Genomic DNA, 25,940 nt, shown 5'->3' with positions numbered 1-25,940 from the left:
TGGGGATGTGTCCTCCACCAGGGACGACTCCAGCCCTTCAGTCTCTCAGGGTTAAGCTGCCGCAAAGCCACTGCCCTTCTCCCTGGCAGCCTGGTTCCTCTGTGACAGCATATTTCAAAGAGTCAGTGTCTGGTTCCAGATGCCATTGAGAATCCATCTACATCCAGGACAGAGAATGACCGAGACCGGAAAGAAACTGACAGCAAGCAGTTCAGACAGAGAAACGAACACTCAAGGCGGTGCCAAGATGGCGATTTCTAGTCTGTTACTTCGGGTTTTGTGTTCATTGGTTGGTTTTTCATTTATAGTGTCTCCCAGGCTGGACTCAAAAGTCAACCCAAACACAACTACACACCAGATGCCCACAGAAAAAGTTCCATTTCTGACTCAAGCAGCAGGGAAGAGTGCCCCTCACGGGGCAGTGGGGGCAGGACACCCCACGGAGCACTTCCTCCTGCCTTCCTGGGCAGCAGTGGCCACTACAGCCAGATGAGAGAGTTCTGACCGCATCCCAGTGGCACAGGGAGACCGGACTTCCTCTCCCATCTTCTTGTCATGGAGTTCCCGAGAGGCCTCAGGAGAAGGAAGGGGGAACTGGGGACAAGAGTCCAGGACTTCCAGGCCACGGGGCTGCAAGGGGAAACCACAGGACGGGGAAGGCTGAGGAGCAGGAGGAAGGAACAAAGCTGAAAACCATGTCAAGTCAGAGGTCTGCAGAGCTGAACCCCAGCACACTGCCAGCGGATCTGGCATTGAATGTTTAAAAACTACACAATGCCAACTCTAGCCCGTGGACACAAAAAGGACCTGAAGGCTGACTGAATCGTCTGCCCAGTGAATAGAGAGAAACGTTCCCTCCTTGATAAATGCCGCCTTCTAGCTTCTGTGTGGCCACTGCGCTCTCGGACTCAGCAGCTGTGGACAGCTGCGCACACGGGATGTGGGCTGACCAACATTCCACCCTCCCTGAGGAGAGGCTGCAAGTTAGTGACTGCTGGGGAGGGAAGGGGGACTTTCCTCAGTGGTGACTCCACTGGTAACTTTTCCGTGGTGCTATAATAAGTAACCCCCACACATGCCCATGCAAGCAATCCTAATTAAACTCAGTGGGTCACATGAAGCCGAAACAAGAGACATCAAACCTGGGACAAATGGCTGAGGTGCCTATTTAACATATCAAAACAGACCTAGCTGCCAGTTCTCCCAGCATCCCCCAGTCCCTACCCATTACAGGGCCCTCCTGGATCTCATGCCCACTGAACTCTCCAGCCCAGGGGCTGGGCTGCTCTTCCCTATATAAGCCAGCCATTTTGCTCACCAGCCCGCTTTGCACGTTGGGCCTCCTAGCTGCTGCACCTGGCACCCCTGCCCTGCTCCCCAGCATGGCCCAGCTCAGTCTGGTCATGTCCACTCTGGACTCCCCAGCATGGCCCAGCTCAGTCTGGTCATGTCCTCTCTGGACTCCCCAGCATGGCCCAGCTCAGTCTGGTCATGTCCTCTCTGAACTCCCCAGCATGGCCCAGCTCAGTCTGGTCATGTCCACTCTGAACTCCCCAGCATGGCCCAGCTCAGTCTGGTCATGTCCACTCTGAACTCCCCAGCATGGCCCAGCTCAGTCTGGTCATGTCCACTCTGAACTCCCCAGCATGGCCCAGCTCAGTCTGGTCATGTCCACTCTGAACTCTCCAGCATGGCCCAGCTCAGTCTGGTCATGTCCACTCTGAACTCCTCAGCATGGCCCAGCTCAGTCTGGTCATGTCCACTCTGAACTCCCCAGCATGGCCCAGCTCAGTCTGGTCATGTCCACCTGAACTCCCCAGCATGGCCCAGCTCAGTCTGGTCATGTCCACTCTGAACTCCCCAGCATGGCCCAGCTCAGTCTGGTCATGTCCACTCTGAACTCCCCAGCATGGCCCAGCTCAGTCTGGTCATGTCCACTCTGGACTCCCCAGATGTCCGGGCCTCTCTGGCCATGCTCTCCCACACATCTATAATAAACTCTCTCCTCCATCTTACCTAAGAGCAGTCATGTCCTTTCCTTTCCCTTTTATTTCTTTTTTTTTCATTCACTCACACCAACACACATGCACATAAATGTAGAAAAACTAAAACCACATACATACACACATATACAAATAAAGCAATGGCAGAATAAACGGACTTGAAGGTAGACAGCAGAAATTATCCTAGTTGAACAGCAAGGGAAAGGGTTTTAAAATGAGCAGAGCCAAGCATGGAGGTGCACGCCTGTAATTCCAGCACTTGGGAGACAGAGGCAGGAGGATCACAAGTTCAAGGCCAGCCTGGTCTACAGAGTGAGTTCTGGGTCAGCCAGGACTACATGGAGAGAGTCAGGAAACAAAACAAGAAAAGGAAAGAACAGTGGGCTGGGGCAGACAGAACAACAGCGCACACCCAGCACACTCAGCCCCAGGTCCAACCCCTGATATAAACACACCCTCAAATACGACCAGCCCCAGGTCACCCGGACACACACAGTACTGCTAAACCCTAACCCTTCCGTTCTTATTCATCCCCAAGCTCCCATTAATATTAATATCACAATATAAAACATTCCAATTTTTTGTTTGTTTGTTCTGGGTTTTTGTTTGTTTGTTTGTTTTTTATTTTGTTTTTTTTTTTTTTTTTTTTTGTTTTTCGAGACAAGGTTTCTCTGTGTAACAGTCCTAGCTGTCCTGGAACTCACTTATGTAGACCAGGCTGGCCTCGAACTCACAGAGAGCTGCCTGCCTCTGCCTCCCAAGCACTGGGATTAAAGGCGTGCGCCACCACCTAGTAAATCATTACTTTTTTAATGTATGGCCACTGGTAGACTTTCCACAGTGGATGGCTCCATGCCCACACACATAGGCTATCAGAGAGGAAAAGACAGAGAAACAGGACACACACAGACACACACAGTTTGGAGGGGGCTGTGATAGGGAAGATTTGGGAAGGGGTGGAGGGGGTGACAAGGGGTGGATATGGTCATGTTTCATTGCATATATGTATGATATCTTCAAGAATAAAGAAAAATTAACATTGAAATTAAGTGGAGCTGTTTCCCACACTATCATACAATTAAGATCTTTGTCAGTGGTCTCACATTACACTGCTTTGTTTTTCCTAATCAACCTCCTTTTGCTTTACAAAGAAAAAATTCTTCACAAGGAAGGAAATGAAATTACAAGGAACAGAACTTCAAGACAGGAACACTAGAAATGAAAACTGAGTGAATTTAGGAGTCCGTTTCACTTCACTTACGTTCTTAAAAACATGAACAAGGACTGAAGGCACAAAGCTCAGTGCTAGGAGCTTCTCCACAGAGACCCGTGAGACCTGAGAGAAGGCGAGGGAACCTGCCGACCCACCCGACACATCGCTGTCCCGTTTAAACAGTGAAGTATTAGCTGTGGGCGGACTGAACATGTAAATATGTGCACGATGATTCCCAGTGTGACACATTATGGAAACTGAGCAAAGGGATTCAGGAAGAGTAGGGAGGCAGAGGCAGGCGGATCTCTGTGAGTTCGAGGCCAGCCTGGGCTACAGAGCGAGATCCAGGACAGCCAGGGCTATACAGAGTAATCCTGTCTCAGGGGGAAAAAAAGAGTAAAATCTAAAACCCTGCATATAAATGAATATGTGTGTGTTTGTGTGTGTTGGTGCATGTCTGTGTGTGTGTGGGGGGGGTGTCAGTGCATGTCTGTATGTGTGTATGTGTGTGTGTGTGTGTGTGTGTGTGTGCACATGTGTGTCCCAAAAGAAAGGGAAATGGACACAAAGCAAACAAAAAACAAACAATAAGACAGTATTCCTAAATTAAATGTTAATGATGACTTTAAATGTAAATGATTCAAAGACTGACTAGAACAGAAACTGTCAGGTGGGATTATTAATCCAGGAGTACACATCTTCAGTTAAGCGAGATGAATAAATTCTAGAGCTGTGCTGCACAATGCTGTCCCTAAGTCAACAGCATGGTACCAAACACTTACACTCTGAGGTGGGCACAGCACACGTAAAGAGTTCTCACCATGTTGAAAAGAAAGACACAGAAACAGACAAAGAGAGAGAGAGGCTGAACTACAAAAAATAAAAGGACGTACTACATACTGTCTACTAGAAAACCCACAGTAAACACAACGACACGCAGGCTAAAAGAACTAAAAAGAATGTGAATTATAAGACTGTATCCTGGAATGGAAAAGGACACTATTAGAAAATAATCTATCGATTAGTGATACAATATTACAACAGTGTAAATATCTTGGTTTTCACAAATGTATCATGGATATATAAATTAAGGAAAGCTAAGTAAAGAGGATTCAGGAACCCTCTGTACTATTTTTGAAACTTTTCTCTAAGTCTGAAAGTACTTCAAAATAAAAAGACTTTTTAAATAAAAAGGGGATAAAATAAACACCATGAAACTATGCATCATCAGAAAGCTGGAATGGCTATATAATAGCATCAGATTATAGATTTCAAAGAAGGAAAATTACGAGGGATACAAAGAGACATTAAATAATAACAAAGGATCAATTCATAAAAAGACAAAAAAATCTAAAATGTATATATGCATATGTGTATGTATAAGTGTGTATATATATGTGTGTGTGCATATCAAAAGAGCCTTAAAATATATAAACTGATAAAGTTGAGGAAAGTAGTACACAAATCCATGATATAATTAAAGACTTCAATTTTCCTTTCTCCACAATTATTAAAATAAGACATAAAATAACCAAAGATGCAAAGAAATTGAAAAATACCATCAACCAATTGGATCTAACTAATAGCCACAGATGATTCTCCTAACAACAGAACACATATTCTCTTCAAGGACATATGGAACACTCAACAAAACAGACTTTATTCGGATCTAAAGACAGAACATATTTTAAAGCCCTGAGCTCATATAAAATGTCGAAAATGTCCAATAAAATAAAATTAGACATCAGTGGGCAGTGGTGACACACGCCTTTAATCCCAGGACTCTGGGAGGCAGAGGCAGGCCAGGGCTATGTAGAGAGACTCTGTCTTAAAAAAAAAAAAAAAAAAAAGATGGGCTGCAGAGATGGCTCAGAGAGTAAGAGCACTGACTGCTCTTCCAGAGGTCCTGAGTTCAATTCCCAGCAACCACATGGTGGCTCACAACCATCTGTAAGGAGATTTGGTGCCCTCTTCTGGCCTGCTGTCATATATGCTGTATACATAATTAAAAAAAAAAAAAAGAAAGAAAGGAAGGAAGGAAGGAAGAAAGGAAGGAAGGAAGGAAGAAAGGAAGGAAGAAAGGAAGAAAGGAAGGAAGAAAGGAAGAAAGGAAGGAAGAAAGGAAGAAAGGAAGAAAGGAAGGAAGAAAGGAAGAAAGGAAGAAAGGAAGAAAGGAAGAAAGGAAGAAAGGAAGAAAGGAAGAAAGGAAGAAAGAAAGAAAGAAAGAAAGAAAGAAAAGAAAGACTGAAAAGCATCTCAAATTCTAAACCACACAGAGGAAGTCTCAAGGAAAACGAAAATTCAATGTATCAAAATTTGTCAAATACAGCCACAGTAGTAAGTGGAGCAAAATTCTTATAATTAAAAACTTACATTACTGCGGCAGGAGGATTGTGAGTTCAAGGCCAGACTGGGATATATAGCAAGATTCTGCCCCAAAAACCAAAAGGAGGAAAGGGAGGGTGGAGAAGAGGGGGAGGAGAGGGAAGAGGGAGAGGAGGGAGAAGAGAGAGAGGAGGCGGATGAGGGTGCAGAAGGGGAGGAAAGGGAGGAGAGGGGAGGGAGAGAGGAGGGAGAGTGAGGGGAGGAGGGGAGAGGGGGAGGAAGGAGAGAGGGGGAGGGAGGAGTGGAGAGCATGGACAGACCCAGTCAACAGTATACATTTCCAGGTGAGAAAGAAGAACAAATTTACTCAGAATTACAAATCAGAAATAGGTGAATTTTCTATAAAAATGAGAGACATCACTATAGCCCTCATAACCGTCAACAATAAACAAAAGTACACTTGTAAACTGCCCAACTTAGATTATGCGAACCAATTCCCTGAAAGCGACAAATAACCACTCCAAAGACGTAAGTCTCCTAAGTTCTTACATAAATCTAATTGAAAATCTTCCTGAAAGGACACCCGGAGCTCAGACGGTGTGGTGGTTTGATGAGAACGGCCCCCATGGGCTCATATACTGGACCGCCTCATCACCTCCACCAGGAGTGGCACTGTTTGAAAGGATGAGAAGGCTTAGTGGGTGTGGCCCTGCTGGAGGAAGTGTGTCACTGGGGGCGGGCTTTGAGGTTCCAAGAGCCCACGCCAAGCCCAAGTGTCTCTCTCTGCCTGTGGATCAGGACATAGCTCTCAGCTGCTGCTCCAGCCAGCGCCTGCCTGCATGCCGCCACGCTCCCTGACATGATGATAATGGACTAAACCTCTGAAACTGTAAGCCAGCCCCAAATAGATGCTCTCTTTCATAAGAGTTGCCGTGGTCATGGTGTCTCTTCACAGTGACTAAGACAGGTGGTTTCATTGGAAAAGTCTACCAACTACATCTTTCTTTTTCTGATTTATTTGTATGTGTGAGATGCGGGACTTAAACATGTGTCTATTTGCAGATGTGACATGCACCTGGGATGGGACGGTAATCAATACTGGATGTCTCCCTCTACCATAACCGACCAAGATTTTAGTATTTTTAAAGTTTTTTTAATTGTGTGTGTGATATACCCATACATGTGTGCACAGACCTGGGCACTGGAAGCCAGAGGATGACATCACATGGCCTGCTTTATCACCTCTGCCCTAGCTTCTTCAGACAGGGCCTCTGGCCACTGCCCAGCAAGCTGCGGCAGGCCTCCGGCTCTACCCTTCACTCGCCGCTGCCGGGCTTACAGGTGTGCATTCCCAGGCCAGGGGTCACGTGGTGCTGGGGATGGGACCTCAAGCAACCAGCCTCTTGCCTACAGAGTCATCTCGGCAGCTCTTCCGCTTCGCTTTCAAGACAGATCTCTGGCTCAAACTAGAACTTGCCACTTCAGCTACACTGGCCAGCTGATGAGGCCACCTCGCTCTGCCTCGACCCCAGAGCTGGGGTTACAGCTGCACGGTGCACAGCCTCACACCGGACTCCGACGTGAGCACCGGCATCTGAACTCAGGTCCTCGAGCTTATCTGGCATGCACTGTACCTCCTGAGCCATTGGCCGAGCCCTCCACCCAACAGTTAACGAAGGAATTTGATGAAATGTTTCCAAAGGCTAATATTATCAACACCAAAACAAAGATAATTCAAGGGGAAAAAAACATTAAAAACTACCAACTAATTTTCTCAAATATATGCAAAACTCAACAAAAAATTTTTTTTAAGTTTTTGTTGTTTTAGAGACCGGGTTCCTCTGTGTAGCCTTGGCCATCCTGGAACTCACTCTGTAGACCAGGCTGGTCTGGAACTCACAGAGATCCACCTGCCTCTGGCTTCCGAGTGCTGGGATTAAAGACATATGCCACCACACACTGCTCAACAAAACATTAACCAATTGGTACAACAATGTGAGACTAACACTCTGCAAACAAGTGTCATCCATCCAGGAACACAAAGACTTCAATATTTGAAAAGCAGCGCAAATCACATATTAGCGAAGTAAAGAAATACACAGTCAGATCATTTCACACAGGAAAAAAAGAAAACACTTAACAAAATTGAATATCCATTCTTGACAAATTATCAAAAGATGGAACTTGACCTGGTAAGAACATCTACAGGAACCAGCTTAATAATAATAATAATAAAAAAAACTGGACAGTTTTTCCTAAGAGCAGGAAGAAGGCCCACATCCATATCTTATAAGATGCTTGCAATAAAAGAGAAGAAAAGATATATAAATCCAAATGGAAGAAATTAAACTGTCACTTTTCACAGACTATTCAATTATCAAGAAACTCACACAGCAGCTTCTAGAATCAACAACTGAGTTTATAGGTTGTAAGGCACAAGTTCTCATTTTTAAAAAATTCATTATGTTTCCACATTCAACAAATGAATTAGAAACTGAAGCCTAAAATAAAAACATTTATATTAGTTAAAAAATAAATGTAAAAGTGTTCAGAACCTACATGCTTAAACTACAAAATGGGGGCTGGTGAGACAGTCCAACAAGGAAAGGCAGCTGGACCCAAGTCTAAAGACCTAAGTTCAATCCCTGGTCCCCACATGACAGAGGGAGACCAGAGTCCTACAACAGCCCTCTGACTTCCCCAAGTGCACCAAGGCACAGGCACGCACACACACACACATGCACACACGCACATGCACTAATAAATAAAATATAATAAGAAAAAATTTAAGCCTACAAAATGCTAATGTCAAATGGTACCCAAATAAATGAAGAAATATATCACACTCATTGATGAGAAGCTGGGATACGGTTAATAAAACAATTCTCAAACTGATCTATATATTCAATACAGTTCAGATCAAAAATGCCTGTGGGAGTTTTTGAGATATACACAAGCTAATTCTGTCTGATTTCCACAACAATTTCATAGAAGAACAAAGCTGGAAAACTCACAAGACCTGACTTGAAGTCTTCCTGTAAAGGACAGTTATCAGGAGTGGCGTGTGAAGACAAACATACAAAGCAATGGGACAGAGCGACGTCCAGACGAACCCACAGACAGAGCCAACTGACGTGAAAAGATGCAGAACCTTAAAACTCCAGAGGGGCGGGAATCGCCCACAACGGGGGGGGGGGGGGGGGGGACGGACAGACGGACGGACGGACACTGTGAAAGCAGTGCAGCAGAGGAAACCCACTGTGCAGAGGAACTCACAGGTCACCAGTGTGACCCCGCCACACCCTGGAGGACAACCAAGACCACCGTGGTAAAAGGGCTTACCTATGTCATTAAAGACAATCCAAAAAAGAGGAAAATGGGCAAGTTGTACCTAACCAAAAAACTTTTAGATTTAAAAATTGTCATTACAAAAGAGAAGAAAAAGAAATGTTGGCACTGGGGGAAAATATGTCCAAATGATTAATCTAAGGAAATACTTTTTTTAATCCATAAAAAAATTCACACCTTACACCTGTCAGAATGGCTACGATCAAAAACACCAATGACAGTCAATGTTGGAGAGGATGTGGAGCAAAGGGAACACTCCTCCACTGTTGGTGGGAATGCAAACTGGTACAACCACTGTGGAAATCAGTATGGCGGTTTCTCAGAAAATTAGGAACCGAACTACCTCAAGACCCAGCCATCCCACTCTTGGGCATATACCCAAGGAATGCTGATTCATACCATAAAGATACATGCTCAGCTATGTTCATAGCAGCACTATTTGTAATAGCCAGAACCTGGAAACAACCTAGATGCCCATCAGCGGAAGAATGGATGGAAAAAATGTGGTACATATACACAATGGAGTACTACTCAGCAGAGAAAAACAATGAAAGCATGAAATTTGCAGGCAAATGGATGGAACTAGAAAAAATCATCCTGAGTGAGGTAACCCAAACCCAGAAAGACAGTCATGGTATGTACTCACTTATAAGTGGATTCTAGATATAAAATAAAGAACAATCAGACCACAACCCATAGAACCATGGAGGCTATATATATAGCATGGAGGTCCCTAGGACGACTGTGGCTTATAATAAATTTCAGTTTTACTCAATTATTGAAAAAAATAGGCAAATGAATGGAAACACATGAACCAAAGACTGAGGGGCCCCCAGCTGGATCAGGCCCTCTGAATAGGTGAGACAGTTGATTGGCTTGATCAGTTTGGGAGGCAACTAGGCAGTGGGACCAAGTCCTGTGCTCATTGCATGAGTTGGCTGTTTGAAACCTGGAGCTTATGCAGGGACACTTGGCTCAGTCTGGGAGGAAGGGACTGGACCTGCCTGGACTGAGTCTACCAGGTTGATTACAGTCCTCGGGGGAGGATTTGCCCTGGAGGAGGTGGGAATGGGGGGTGGGCTGGGGGTAAGGGAAGGGGGTAGGAGGGGGAGAATAGGGGAACCTGTGGCTGATATGTAGAACTGAATGGTATTGTAAAATTAAATAAATAAATAAATAAATAAATAAATAAATAAATAAATAAATAATTCACAATAGAAAATCCAATATATTTTTTATTGGGCAAAATATCGGAACAGACATTTCACCACAAACAGAAAGCAAACAGCATGTAAAAAGATATTTAATATCATTAGCCACTAGAGAACTACAAACTGAAACCACAATGAAATACCACTGACTCTTTATTATTAAGATGGCAGGGGTGGGTGGGGGGACAGGATGGATGGAAGACCAAACCACCCCTGACAATGTGACCACCAAGGATACAGAGCACTTGAGCTCCAAGCATTCCTGGGGGGAACGCACAATGAGAGAGCCACACTGGAAAGCAGTTTACTAGTTTGACCCTTAATGTCTTGGTGGCTTAAGGTACAGGCTATGCAAGCCTGAGCTCAGACCTGCAGCATCCACATAAAGAGCTGGGCACAGCAGCATGCCCTGCAGTCCCAGCACTGAGGCACAGCAGCGTGCCCTGCAGTCCCAGCACTGAGGCACAGCAGCGTGCCCTGCAGTCCCAGCACTGAGGCACAGAGCATGCATCTGCAGTCCCAGCACTGAGGCAGCAGCATGCATCTGCAGCCCCAGCACTGAGGCAGCAGCATGCATCTGCAGTCCCAGCACTGAGGCACAGCAGCATGCATCTGCAGTCCCAGCACTGAGGCAGCAGCATGCATCTGCAGCCCCAGCACTGAGGCAGCAGCATGCATCTGCAGTCCCAGCACTGAGGCAGCAGCATGCATCTGCAGCCCCAGCACTGAGGCAGCAGCATGCATCTGCAGCCCCAGCACAGAGGCACAGAGCGTGCCCTGCAGTCCCAGCACTGACAGCAAAGACAGGAGGAAGTCGCTGACCAGCCAGTCTAGTCAGGAAGTGAGCTCTGGTTCAGTGAGAGACCCTGTCTCAGAAAATACGGTGGAGAGTGACCAAGGACACTTGATGTTGACCTCTGGCCTTCACACATGCACAAACTGGTATGTGCACACATGCATACTCCATACACGCTATACAGCCCCAAAGACACACATACATTTACTCTACTTCTCAGCAGTCCCATTTTTTGTTTGTTTGTTTGTTTGTTTGTTTGTTTCAAAACAGGGTTTCTCTGTGTAGCCCTGACTGTCCTGGAACTCACTCTGTAGACCAGGCTGGCCTCGAACTCACAGAGATCCACTGCCTCTGCCTCTCGAGTGCTGGGACTAAAGGCGTGTGCCACCATGCCCAGCTCAGTAGTCAGAGTCTTAGGGACTACCTCTGGGAAATATGAATTCAGACTTACACCAAGACCTGTCCAGCAGCCATTATCCACAGCAGCCAGGAATACCTCACAGTCCAACTGGCCTTCCACAGAATTGAATAAGCAAATTGTTCAATGCAATGTTAGACATAACAGAACAAACAATTCAATTATATACAGTAAGAGACGACTCACCAATAATAAAGAACCGACTGGCACAACCAAAATCACCAAGATATCATACTGAACAGAAGAGGCCAGGCTCAAGATGCTATGGTAAGATTCTATTTATCCAGCACTTGGGAAAGGTGGGTCATAGGGATGGAGAAGCAGTCAGGGCTTGCCGAGAGCTACACATCGGGACCCCCGCAGAAGGACTACACGAGGGTCTCGTGAGGGTGGCAGAACTCTTCTCTGTCTTGACAGTAGCTGCACTTACATAAATCCATACATTATTAACTCAGAATTTAACAATTTCTTTCTCAATTTTGCTGTTTACAGGTTTACAAATAATAAAAAGAAAACCAAAGCTGTTTGACACAGTATTCACTGTCTCTAAGCTAGTGCAGAAGTTTTCCAAACACTAGCCACACTGAGCCTATTCCTGAGAAAGAAACAGCCTTCTCTGGGGACAAAACCCTAACAGGAAGAACCCCAGACTGTGGGAGTCCCCGCTGTCCCGGGTGCACGCTGTCGGCCTGAAGACTGAACTGCAGTGCAGGTTCTGATCCCTCAATTCTGGTCATAAAAACGTATTTTCTTTCCCAAAGTTTGGACTACCGTCAATGCCTCGGATTCTACAGACCCACCACTGGCTTTATAATTATGTACCCCCAGTGTCCACAAAAGAGCTCCTACTATGTTGTGTGATTGAATACTAACACCGACCGCTCAGGAAAGCCCTCCGACTCCACACTGCTCAAGAGAAGCAGCACCCATGGGAGCCGCTGGCTCTGGAGTCCCACAGAAAGTGACAGAGCCACTTCCCTGCCTCCGGACTTTTACTGTGTTCATGAGATTTTTGCAACTGGCCACAACCAAGGGATGAATGACAGCTCTTACAAAATTCCTCAGAGTTCCCCCAGCAGCACTCTGGGCTTTTCCAATCCACACCTTACCACCAGACACCAGGAGGCAGCCTGCTGACGAACAGGAGATAAACCGTCCATACTCACAAGCCCTACAAGCTAGGAGGATGAGGATAACCCTCGACTTAGCAGCAGGCACAGAGCATGCCAGCCCTCAAGAGTCAGGCTAAGTATGTCCTGGTTAAATGGGTACAGGGAGCACTCGGGCTAGCCAAAAGCAAGTCTTCGGTATCTGCTCGGCACACAGGAACAAAAAGGCTTGACTTGACTCTGGAAAGCTCTTGAGGGCTTTCTGATGTGAGGGTCTACAACAAAGTTTTAAACCATACTCTTTGGGCACTTGAACTCCTCCAGGAGACAAGGGAAAGCTACGTGACCCCTGCACTGTCATTACGAGGAACACTTTCCCTTTTCTGGAGACAGGAAAGAAGAAAAACTACAAAGGGTCTGGAAGGCTCCTACAGCTCACTGTTCGTTCCTTGCCCCAGAACATACAGAATAACACAGCAGATTGCTCCCGCTGTCTGCAGGTCTTCAAGTGGACCTGCCTCGCCCAGCCAAGCTGCAGAGCATCTTCACGAGGTGCTGCTGATGGATGCCTCAGGCAGGTGCGAGCCCACAACTCGAGCACAGAGTCGCTCCTGATGGAAGCGCTGTGAGGACGCTGTGCGTCCTGCGTGGAGTGCTGCACCTATTTCCATCCCGCTCATGAACTTGGCTTGTCCACGTGGCAAGCCACGGGGGCACTGCCAACTGTCTGAGCACAAAAAGGTGGATGTAAAGGAAGTCGCAAGGGCTCAAGTTACTCAAGCAATTTTAGCGGCTAAAAATTCTTAACTGAATTTTAAGAAATTTTAACAAATGAGATTGTTTTTTCCTGAAGCAAATTTCTGGTGTGCTTTTTCTCTAACTGCATTTTATTATTTTGGTATACACATTCTGATATTCCAAATACTCCTTTATTTATTTTTTTCTTTTCTTATTTGAAGATCTTTGCTGACTGGGAGCGGCAAGAACAAGATCGAGTTTCTCGTGTATGCCCGTGCTGCAAATGACACTCGGGGCCTTTGCTCGGCCAGTGGCCACTGTCACACGTGGAGGGCTCATCCAAGCCAGGTCTGGTTCTTGACATCCACAGCTCAAGACTCAGCACTTGAACTGAAGTAACAGCATGAATAAGATCTCTCCCTCTTCACTCTGTTCTTACATGCTAAAAACCTTTTAGTGGCTCTCTCTAGAACCTCCACTCACTTCTATTTGGAATAGAAGGAAGGAATCCACTGTTTCAGCAAAGACAAAGCTCTCCATCAGTCTTCAGCCTAAGAGAAGGTGCGTGATCCTTATTCCTGATCCTCCAGACTGAAGATCAGTTGAGAATATCAACAACAACAACAAATAGGTTAAATGTATTTGAACATGACAAGAGGCAGAAATACTGTATGAGCCAGAGGACCAAGAAGCTGAAATCTGAACCTAAAGTTACCTAGACAAACCTCAACGATGACAACACCAGTTGGCATGCCAGTGTGGACGGGGGACATCTCACAAGGCCCACCCCTGGACGGGGGACATCTCACAAGGCCCACCCCCGGATGAAGGGCTACAGGCAGTTAGTGACAGCTGGGCAAAGGGCCATCGATGATCAGCCCCCTAACTGGAGATCCAATACCAAACACTCAGACCGAAAAACATACAGAGGGTAACACACAAAATGGGCTCAACAAGTCCCATACGACAACAGAACCCTCAGCAGCTCATGGGGGAAACCCCTGCGGAAAAAGTTTAAAACTTAGACAAACGCTACCTGAACAAAAGCATCCATGTAGCACACACATTCAAAGTTCTATTGACTTCCTTTCCTGTCAGTCCTGCTCACGTAACCACAAGTGCAAGCTTTCACCGACAGCCCACGAGGCCAACTCAAACTGCCGACCACACGGCCGTGCACGCCTTGCTCTGTGCCATCCTGTGAACAGGGCTACACGGTGCCGTGGCTCAGATCATGGGTCACTTAGTACTCCTCTAAACTGTCTATGCTTTCCCATGACTGAGAAGAAGCCTTTAACGGTGCCCAACTCACCGCTGTTTGTGCAGGCTTACCTGCACCTGGGGAATTCTACCCAGCCCACCTAGACAGCCCACCTAGACAGTCCACCTAGACAGCGCATCTAGACAGACTGCCCACCTAGACAGCCCACCTAGACAGCCCACCTAGACAGTCCACCTAGACAGTCCACCTAGACAGCCCACCTAGACAGTCTACCTAGACAGTCCACCTAGACAGTCCACCTAGACAGCCCACCTAGACAGTCCACCTAGACAGCCCACCTAGACAGTCCACCTAGACAGTCTACCTAGACAGCGCATCTAGACAGACTGCCCACCTAGACAGCCCACCTAGACAGCCCACCTAGACAGTCCACCTAGACAGTCCACCTAGACAGCGCATCTAGACAGACTGCCCACCTAGACAGCCCACCTAGACAGCCCACCTAGACAGTCCACCTAGACAGTCCACCTAGACAGCCCACCTAGACAGTCTACCTAGACAGTCCACCTAGACAGTCCACCTAGACAGCCCACCTAGACAGTCCACCTAGACAGCCCACCTAGACAGTCCACCTAGACGGCCCACCTAGACAGCCCACCTAGACAGTCCACCTAGACGGCCCATGACTCCCCAGAACACTGTACTTTCCTTACCGTCTCAATTTGGCTCACAGCGAGCTCAGAGCACACAGCTCCCAACAACCTGCTTCCGACCAAACTGGTTTGAAGATTTTCTGAAAATTCAGCTTTCTAGCCAGGCCTGGAGGCCCTCCTGAGGCTAAGGCAGAAGGACTTGCCCTGAGCTTGAAGTGAGCTTGGACCAGATGGTGAGTTCTGGAACCACTGGGCTTCAGAGTGAAGCCTTACCTGGGGGATGTGGGGGAGGGGATCAACTTATTAACTAATTGCCAACTACACCACTCGGTCAGCAATTAAACCCTTTTCGATCACTGAATCAGGAACCATTAAGAAAACCTATTCTTGGCCGGGCGGTGGTGGCGCACGCCTTTAATCCCAGCACTCGGAAGGCAGAGCCAGGTGGATCTCTGTGAGTTCGAGGCCAGCCTGATCTACAAAGCGAGTTGCAGGAAAGGCGCAAAGCTACACAGAGAAACCCTGTCTCGAAAAACCAAAAAAAAAAAAGAAAAAGAAAGAAAACCTATTCTTATTTAATATTTTGTGTTTCTACTTAGTTAACCAGGTAAGTCTCTAGAACACAGAGATTGTTCATTTATCTCTCAGTGCCTGCTACGCTCCTCCCTCAGCTGTACTTCACGGCTGTTCTAGACTTCTACACTCACTTTTAAGAAGTCTCTAATGGAAACCCTAACTTTTTACATTAAGTACCCCAAAACAGTAGAATATAAATTTCATCAATAAGAGGAAAACATAGAAGAATTATGTATCTCATAAAGAAAGGACTGATCTAAGATAGTCTAGAATAACTGATCAAATCATCAAATTATTCAAAGTCCTTCTAAGTGAGCTGGGGAGACGGCTCAACCATCTCCCTGTTCCTCCAGAGGACCCAGGTTCCATTTCCAGCACCCACATGGCTGCTCACAACAGTCTGTAATTCCAGTAACAGAGGATCCAAAGCCTTCTCCTGGCCTTCACAGGTACCAGGCAAGCACATGGTATAGATATACATACAAAATAAGTAAATAGTTTTAAAAAATAGTCTTTCTAAAAGATGACAGAAATAGTTTTTGGGGGGCAGGAGGGGCTACTGTGTGTATGTGCCCAAAGAGTACTTAAGGCTGTATTTATGGAGTGCATACCGGATGGCCAGGAGACAGTAAAAGACAGCTCAACCTTTTTATTTGTGAACCTCTGCCTCTAGCAACTATTCAAGTAAGTAAATACTAAGGGTGGATTTTTAAAGCAGAATGGAAGAGAGAAGAGCAAGAATGTCTTTGTGGAAAGGTTCTTAAAGGGATTAAGAACATTACCCCAGCCAGGAGGGGCAGCGCACGCCTTTAATCCCAGCACTCGGGAGGCAGAGGCAGGTGGATCTCTGAGTTCAAGGCCAGCCTGGTCTATAGAGTGAGTTCCAGGACAGCCAGGACTGTTACACAGAGAAACTCTGTCTCAAAAAAAAAAAGTTACCCCTTTTCCCATAAAGCAAGAAAATGTCCCCCAGTTTTCCTAACACAGAAATCAGGAAAAGAAAACAATATGCCATAAAGTTAACATAAAAGGTAAAACAAACAGATTCTAACCAGCAGATCTACCTTCCTTAAGGTTCTGTACTCTGTCCAGATCAGGACCGCTGTACCCTAGATATGAGCCCAGACATGGACCCACTGGAGTCTTCAGGAGCAAACATCTTGTCGTAGGCGTGAGCAGTGCTCATCTTCACACTATTGTGACTCCCCGCCCCCTCTGATGAATACTCCCAACACTTTCCTCCCCAGCCCAAGGCCGATCTTTAAAGCATGCCATTATACTTGAGGTATTTTCCCCCAAAAACAATGGGTCACATCTTGTTACACAAAATCTTAGGAAATCCAAATGAGAATTAATTCTGTAGCATAGGAGGTCTCTGGGTACTCTGATCTCTGAGGAAGTTCTGCCAGGCTCATTCCAACCTGCTTAATATTCCTCTGCAGTTTAATAAAAATGTACTAATTTGTTTTCATTTAAAATCGTTTTTATTCAGCTTATTGCCAAGACAAAAAGGCAGTAGTGGATGTGGCACCAGAGCTCACTACATTATCCTTAATTAAAGAACTCCTGAACAAGGAGCCAGCCACACAGCAGACGACCGTATTCACTCCTGAGACCACTGCTCAGCAAGGGAAGACAACTGCTATCCACGGTGTTTGCAACGGACTCTGGTCTTTACAATTAAAATAGGAAGAAATCATACATGAAAATGGATTGCTTTTCCTTTCATTATCAATTATTATCTAAATGTCAGAATTAACCTAACTAATTTCCCTGACTCCCCAAGTTCACTCTGGTGGAAATGCTACTAATCAGCTAAGAACAAACATGGAGAAAACAGATAACTGTAATTCAGAACTTCTCCATATGTCTGCACTGCCTGGGCCTCCAGAGCCGCTAACAGCATCCGAGCCGCACGGACCAACAGCAGGGAAGGAGTCGGTTCTCAGGACTTTGGAGGGATTCCATGCTCTCCATTTCTAGACCCCTAGAGAAGCCCAGTGACCCAGGAAGCCTCTCCTTACCGCTATAAGGCTATAAAGATTCCAAACTCTCCGCATAACATGTCAGTCACATATATGCACGTGCGTGCATCACACACACACACACACACACACACACACCCCAAATCAGCTCCCAGGCCCAGCAGAGCTTCAGTCCCAAACTAAGAGCATCTCTTAGACCAGTGGTTCCCAGCCTTCCTAACGCTGTGATCCTTTAAGACAGCTCCTCATGTTGTGGTGACCCCTCAACCATAAAATTATTTTGTTGCTACTTCATAACTGTAATTTTGCTACTGTTATGAGTCCTAATGTAAATATCTGATATGCAACCCCCAAAGGGGTTGAGAACCATTGTCTTAGACCCTCAGGGTCTCAATTTCTGGGCCAGTTTTCCTCACTCTGGCACATCTCCGTGCCTGAGGAAAATCTTGGTCATGATCCTCCCTCACCTGTGCGCTCCCAGCCTAACGGCTTCCAGGAACTACTCGTGCCCTAGCTCCCACCCCGGCAGCACCAACCCTCAGCAAGCCCCGTCCTCCAACTCCTGTACCTTCCTCCACCTGGCATGAGCAAAGATGTTCCAGGTGTCAACAGCCACACTTTCCTGTGGTCCTCCTTATAACACAGGTTGGCAGTGTGAGAGCATGTAGGGGTCACCACATACGGGTATTTATGTGCAAGACACAGGGAGAAAGAGGAGCATACACAGAGATGTGATGGTCTTTTTCAAACACAGCTACGCTCTGACTTCCAGGGGGCAGAAGGTTAGGACAGACGCAGAAAGCGAACGCATGCTACTTCAACTACTTGACACTTCTTCGGGTCATTTTCTCTCAATCTTCCTCTTCCAAAACGCTTCTTCAGAGGTACTTCTGCCTTCTTTCTGCCTATCTCAGAATCTTTCACTGTGCCCACTCACTAAGATATGTTTAGCTACCTAGGATAATGATAATTTCTTAAAATAAACCAAAACTGTTCATTTTACTTGGTTCTATGAACATCAGAATGTAACACCATTTAATGGGGGGGGGGACCTTTAAGTGTGGCTCAACCAACCCCATAGCGGCCTGTGCTCTACCTCTCAAGTCATCCTCAACCCTGACAACCCCACCTTCTGGGCACGCTGTCTCCCTAAGCTGTAACACAGAACGCCCGCCTGCCATACCTCGCTCTAAAAATCACCAGATAGAAGGATATTTTTAATTTTGGTAAACAGAGTCATAATGACCAAAGGTGGGTGGTCATCTGTGTGTCCTAATATGATACCCATTCAGACATGGCCATTCAAAGTTCACATACCAATAAAACTAAAATAAAGACAGAAGTCTCTCCAAACTCGACAGCACTGATAGCACCCAGCTTCTGTGAGAATAACGGTGGGCCTATTCTACCTTTAGATCTGTAGATAAAACAGCCTGTGAGTACCAAACCTGTCCTTTGTGGTCAGGAGCCACCACAGCTTAGTTCGGGAGAGAACAAGAGAATTACTACTCTGGAAACTGTACTGGTGTGGTATGATTTTCCCCCTCTGAAAGTAGCACTGTCCATTCAGGTTAAGGCACCTGCAGACCCCGCCTCCTGCAGACCCAGCCTCCTGCAGACCCCGCCTCCGAATCCAGACTGACATTAAGGAGCAGCTGTCTGCTTTTCGGACCACTGAAACTTAGTACAGTACATATAACTAAATGAGACACACATGCAAAATGCCCTCTAGCCTGCTAAATCTCAGAAACAGATTTTGTTTAATCCCCACAAACACTGCAGTGTAGACGTTATTATTACTATTGTATAGATAACGGCAACTGAAACCCAGATAAATTAGCTTGCTCAAGGTTAAAAGGCAACTAAGTAGCCACTCAGGACTTGAACCTAGTCCTGTCTGACTCCAAGGCCCACAGATCTCACCTAGGTAAGAAAAGTAACTATGGCGCCGGGCGGTGGTGGCGCACGCCTTTAATCCCAGCACTCGGGAGGCAGAGCCAGGCGGATCTCTGTGAGTTCGAGGCCAGCCTGGGCTACCAAGTGAGCTCCAGGAAAGGCGCAAAGCTACACAGAGAAACCCTGTCTCGAAAAAACCAAAAAAAAAAAAAAAAAAAAAAAAAAAAAAAAAAAAAAAAAAAAAAAAAAAAAAAAAAGAAAAGTAACTATGGCAACCGGCTGGGTCACTTCTCCTCGATCCATAAGGCGGTATTTGACTACGTGCCCTGTGTCTCTGCAACTTCATGGAGACAGAAAAATTTCAGAGGCCTTCTCCTTTTTCTTTTCTTTTCCTATATTTATTTTCTTCCCTTTTACAAACTATTTTTAGGTCAAAAAAAATCACTGAGCTCAACATGGCAGTCATACAACGTTTCTGCAGTCAATAAGCGCACAGGGCCAAAGTTCTGTTTTCTCCCTTTCGCTCTTCACGGCCACAGATCTTGAGCATGGTATAGTTTGAGTTGGTACCAGTTGGCAACTGTGTCCATGTCTAATACAACGCCTTACACATGAGGATCACCGGGTGACACTAGTCATCAAGCCACTGATTGAGAAACATTGTCTTTATTCCTCTAGTTAACTTGCTACATTTTAGCCAAGAGACTCTAAAAGAAAGGTTTATTCTGTGAGCGAATTCATTGAAGAGTTTTCTGAAAATTGTTTAAAGGATTAAGGGGAAAGTAAAGGGAAGTACAACAGCTTAATGTCTGAGTCCCCGGGTCTAGGAGACCCTGGGTTTAAGAACCGGGAAGATACAGCTTGAAAGTAACTGTCACTCCAGTAACTTCTGCAAGGACGCCTTGAAACTGAAAAAGTGCACTCACACGTGGCCAGCGCTTTTGCTGAGCACGTAAAAGTCAGGACTTTCTTCCATGCTGTTTCTGCAACCAGTGTGTGTTATTTTTATAACTGTGGCAACTACCCCCACTCTGGATAAGCTGTTTAACGCTTTCTCTACGAGATGGACTTTCTGCCCTTCTCAGGATAGCCCACAGGGGTTAAACAGTCATTAGGTAAAGCAGGTGCTTCCCAGACTGTTACATAAGCCAGCACATGAGAGACAGCTTTCCTTCCATTCACAGAACCCCTTTCTTACTTCAGGCAGACATGTTTCTCTGCATTCTTTCCAAATAGGTGGAGCATCTTCTCAATTCTCTACAAAATGTTGTCTCAATTTTCTTAGTCGCAAGCATGTGAAAGACATTTGCCCCTTACGGAGTTCTGATGTATGTCCTTCAGTGTTATACATGCTATCTTTTAAGAGAGATTAAAGTATTTCCATCACTGTGGATGAACTAGTTTCACCCATGTTGTTAGTGAGTTCCCTACCAAGTATTCAAAGCAGAGTTGTCCTATAAGAAGGCTTCCCAGGTGAGGTAGGAGGCTGAACTTGCTGAATTCTATGCTCCCCCTTCTCCTCCTTCTTTTCTTTTCTTTTCTTTTTTTTGTTTTGTTTTGTTTTTTGTTTTTTTGTTTCTCTGTGTAGCTTTGTGCCTTTCCTGGAACTTGCTCTGTAGACCAGGCTGGCCTTGAACTCACAGAGATCCGCCTGGCTGTGCCTCCTGAGTGCTGGGATTAAAGGTGTGCGCCACCACTGCCCAGCGATGCTCCCCCTTCGTAATTTATGATTTTAAACACATTTTAGACCAGCATACCCTCGTGACACAATGGACCACAAGCTAGCCTGCTGAGCCCCTCTCCCAGCTCACTACTCAGATCAACCTGGCCAAGATGCCCTTCATATTCAACTGAACTCAGTAAGCTATCTAACTGCTTCTGACGAAGACCAAATTGCTGTAATATTAACAGCTTCTTGCTATTTGAAATGACAACAATGTGCTGAAATCATGCCGTCAGCGGAATGTATGCCTTACCTATGGATCTGTGGCAGCCTATAAAGCATTGCTCCGTGAGGGGCGAACCCAAATGAGGAGTTACGTGGGAGTCAGAAAGATGTGATAACTAGACCTTCAACCTCAAGTACAGCCCGGCTGTGCATGCACAGGCAGATCCACACCCACAGGAAAGCCTGCTGCTGATACACCAGACCCAGTCCCTTCCAGCCTGGGACTTCAGCACACGAGCCGGGGAGCTGTCCATTCAGCACCACAGCCGGTCCCCTTCTAGTTGCAGAGCAAAGCAAAAGAAAAGGCCAGGCCTGAGGAGAGGGGTGGAGGGAATTGCTGAGGGTCCTCCTTCAGGACAGCAACTACATGGCTACTCGTTTTTAAATATACTATATCCCAAGTCATTATCCTTTATTAATTTAAAAGAAAAGATTCCGAATATCTGTATGAAAGTTGACAAAAAACCTCAAATGAAAACCAAAAGCATATAAAGTCAGAGCCCCAGCTGACCCCAAGAAACCAGTAACTAACTGGCCTGCACCATCATGAACCGATTTACAATACCCACCACATCCCAGTAAGAGACATCCATCCACACACATCAGATGTTCTGAGAACACACGGAACATGCTTGCAGCCCTCTCCAGAGAGCTTCGATTTCTAGGACAGACAGAATGCTCACAGATCACCAAACCATCGCTACCCCCACACACAGCAATCAAATCCTCTTTCAGGGAGAACTGAAGGCCTTATGGGTCATGAGTTCCAAAGGAAAACGCTGCAGTATTTCAAGAGCTGGGTTACTGACAAATGCTAAAAGCCTTCAGCATCTTAAGTCCGAATCCCCAGCTCTGCCACCCTGGTACTGGCTAGCAATGTTGTCCAGCCATTTGCATTACACATCAAAAGCAATTTTTTTGAGGAAAGAAAAAGCCTCCCTCCCCCATATCTCCTAATGCACATGGAGAAAAGGGAAGAGGGCCTGGGAGACAGTGAAAAATCTACCACACCCGAAATCTCCTTGGAAAGCTGAAACAACCCCAGGTCCTAGCACACATACCCCTCTAAAGAATCTCTGGGTTTAAACTCGAGAAAACAGTTATAAAAAGCTCTCTCTCCCCCTTTGCCCCTGACGGCCCTCACCCACACTTCCTGCTTCCTATCCCTGCCCTTCTGAATGCCCACTGTGCATTAAAAGCAGTTCCCCCTGTGCAGCGGAGCTTGCAGCGGTGATTTTTTTCTCCCTGCCCCTGAGTTTGGCCAGATGCAATGCAAAGTTTCTTCTATGCCCCCCAACAGATGACATTGATTAGCAACACTGATGCGAATGTTGGAACCTCCAGTTATAAAATGTATTCCCCCGTGCTTAAAAAAAAAAAACTGCAGTGTAAGTGAGGAAGAGGGCATAGGGCGGAGGAGTTGGAAGGAAGGCACGGTTAGGAGAATTCCTATTTATTAGGCTGAAAAATGATTCCCACACCATCCAAACTAGAAGCTAAGGACACTGAAGGGGTCCGACAGCCCCTAGTACCGCCCGGAAAGTTAACTGCCAAGTCTCCACCGGTGGTTGCAACGGAGAGGATGGAGCGGAGCTCCCCGGTGAAATGCAGAGGTTTGACGGTCCCCAAGGTACCAAGAGCAAAGTAAAGAGGAAGGGTCCAAGCCGTGGAGCTGGGCAAACAGTTCTGCATCCCAACGCTAACGAGAGAAGCCCAGGGTGCTGCTGCCCGTGGTAAGGTGGGGGAGGGAAGGGAGCAAGGAGAGGAACCAGCTCTGCATAGGGTGGCGTAGGGGTGGGGGTGGGGGAAGGGGATATTCTGAAAGTGATGTACTCTGATGCAGGAATCCTACCCTGCCAAGGAAGGTCGCGGGGGGCTCCAACATAGCCCCTGAGCACCCTGACGCGAGGGGCACTGACACAGCCGAGTAAAGGACAGTAGGTGTCCGGACTGCCCCTCGAACCCATGAGTCCCCCGGCTTCTGCAGTTGGTAGCAATGTGGAGCCGGGTGAGGGAGGATTCAGTAAGGACTGGGGGAGGGGGCAGAGCTGAGGGGCTGCAGAGCAGCCTGAGAGCCCCAGTTGGGCTGGCACCGGGAATGAGGGGGCTGGGTGCCGGCTGCAGCAGTTGAGGGGGTTGCCGGGGCAAGCCCACGTCCCCGGCGCGACCGGGAGACCTGGAGGGTAAAGGTGTCCAAGGGTGGGAGCCGGTGGTCCCCCCTTCTCCTCGGGAGCCCCGGGCAAAACACCGTCGGAGGGGGGCAAGACTTCCAAACACCCGTTCCCAAACACCAAAGGGCAGGAACCCCCGCTCCACGGCCACGCGAGCCCCCGGTGAGCCCCGTGAGAGCGAGCCCCGCGGCCCGCGAGCCGCGCCGTGCGCTCTGCGGCAAAGCTCCGGGCTGGAGAGGGGCGAGCCCGCTCCAGGGTCCCGGGGCGAGAGGGGGAGCCCGGGCCGAGGAGCGGCGCCGGGGTGGGGGGTCCGGGGGGAGTCGGGGCAGGGCTCCGGGGCGACTTACGGCGGCGGCGGCGGGCGAGGCGGCGGCGGCCCTAGCGCGGGGCCCGGGAGGCGCGGCCGGACTGCAGAGGCGCCGAGGCTGCGGCGGGCGGGACTGCGGTGGGCGCCATCTTGGAGCGCTCCCCGCGCCCGCCCCCCGCGCCGCGCGAGCCCTTGCATAATTGATGACTCGCGCCGCGCGCGCCCCCGCCGCGCGCGCCCCCGGCCGCCGGTTCTACCCACCACCACCCCCCCATCCCCGCGCGACCCTCCGCGCGCGCCCCCCGCCCGCCCGCCCGCTCCCCCGCGCCCCCGCGGCCCCCGCGCCCGCCCGCTCGCCCGCCCGTCCGTGCGTCCCGCGGCCACCTACCCTGCCGGGCGCGCCCGACCGACCGACCGCCCGCCCGACCGCCTGCCCTCTCGCTCCCGGCTCGCCGGCCTGCGTCCCCGCGCTCCGGACTGGATGCGCGCCGGAGCCCGGCCGGCAGGGGGCGCCGCGCCCGAGCGCCAGCGAGCGTCCCCGGGCCCGCCTCCGCGACGCCCCCGCCGGCCCCGGCGTCGACACCCGAAAAGGTGCTCGCTCTGCGGCCCTGGTCAATGACAAGCCTCCCTCTCTCCTCCTCCTCGCTCCTGGGCACACTCGGTCACCGTGCAGCCGCAGCTGAAGTTTCTGACGGATCCACTCGATCTTGGGTCCAACGTTGAGTTGCAACGCGGCAAATGGCAGCCAGGGTTGCCACCGGGGCCTGTTCTGAGCGGCAGAGACGCTGCTCCCCGGCAGCTTAGAGGTCACCTTACCCTCTCCGAACTCAGTGGGTCGCTCTGTGGAGTTGGCATGAGCCTCTGAGCTGCTTCTGCCACATGCCTGGGGATCTACACCGTGAAGACGAGAACTCCCAGCGCTGTGTCTCTAATGCAAATTCAATGGAGACGGAATAGCACCTCTTTAACTAAGCACTGGCGGGTGACAACCTGTCCAAACCTCGGTGCTCTGTCACTAGGAGGGAGCAGTCAATCACAAGCATCAGACTGATAGCTTTATTGTAGACACTAAAGGGGTAAAGCATTTACCCTGTTCTAACACAGCCCAGCACAGACTGCCGCATAATGTGCCCACTGCATGCATTTTACAGTAGCTTTCTTGAGATATATTTGGCGCACAATAAGCTGCATGTGTAGAATATACAGTTTTGACATGTGCATGTGTGCAGGAGCTCCTCCATAAGGTGATGGGCACACCCAGGGGGTCGGGGCGTTTCTTTGCAATCCCTCCCTGCGTCGCCCACCCACGTACACCCTCCCCCAGGCAACCATGGATCTTCTATTACCGTACATTAGTTTGCATGGGAACTAATGGGATCATTGAGTATGAACTTTTTTTGCGGGGGAGGGGTGTAGGACTCTTCTCTCAGCATGATTATTCTGAGGTTATTTTGTTGTCGCCCATCAGGTGTTCAATTCTTCTTCCTGCGGGGCAGCAATCATCATGGAGGGACGTACCACAATTTTAATCCACTTACTTACCGGCGGCATTTAGACGAATGCTAGATTTTTGCTTGTTACCAATGAAGCCGCTATGAAGACGGTGTACATCTTTGTATGGAAGCATGGCCTTCCTTCTCTGGGCATACATAAATACCTAGGAATGAAATGACCGGATCCTCTTGGGTTGTGTTTGACAAGGTAAGGAAAGTCCAGGGGCCACAGGTGTGTTCGATGGGTAGAGCACTTGCCCAGCATGCACAAAGGCCTGGGTTGAATCCCCAACACCCCCCACATAAACCGTTCAAGGTCATTCTCACCCACATAACAAGACTCCAGCTACAGGAGGCCATGCCTTTCAAAACTAAAATAACAAAGAGAGGAAAGGAAGTTCTGAACTGGTTTTTACATTCCCACTATCGGCCCAGTAGGACATCAGTGCCCTGTATCCTCGTCAGCATCTGGCATGGCCAGTCCTTTTAATTTTAGCTGTTGTACTAGTGTGATGGATTTATTATCTG

The 25,940-nt window shown here is 47.9% G+C and overlaps 1 protein-coding gene across 4 annotated transcripts in view; it reads right to left on the bottom strand.

Annotated features, from left to right (window-relative positions):
• Positions 1-24,389, bottom strand: part of Scn8a (sodium voltage-gated channel alpha subunit 8) — a 182,578-nt gene extending 158,189 nt beyond the window's left edge. For 3 of the 4 annotated variants that reach the window (XM_076556863.1, XM_076556860.1, XM_076556862.1), the window contains exon 1: positions 24,308-24,389. The gene's annotated coding sequence lies outside the window, so the exon portion shown is untranslated. Of the gene's footprint in view, positions 1-23,959; positions 24,088-24,307 lie in introns of those variants that run through there. The other variant, XM_076556861.1, reaches the window with a different exon arrangement.
• Positions 24,390-25,940: the final 1,551 nt, after the last annotated feature.

Source organism: Peromyscus maniculatus, chromosome 20 (assembly GCF_049852395.1).
Source record: "Peromyscus maniculatus bairdii isolate BWxNUB_F1_BW_parent chromosome 20, HU_Pman_BW_mat_3.1, whole genome shotgun sequence".
Classification (NCBI taxonomy): domain Eukaryota; kingdom Metazoa; phylum Chordata; class Mammalia; order Rodentia; family Cricetidae; genus Peromyscus; species Peromyscus maniculatus.
This window is presented reverse-complemented; position numbering and strand designations above follow the sequence as displayed.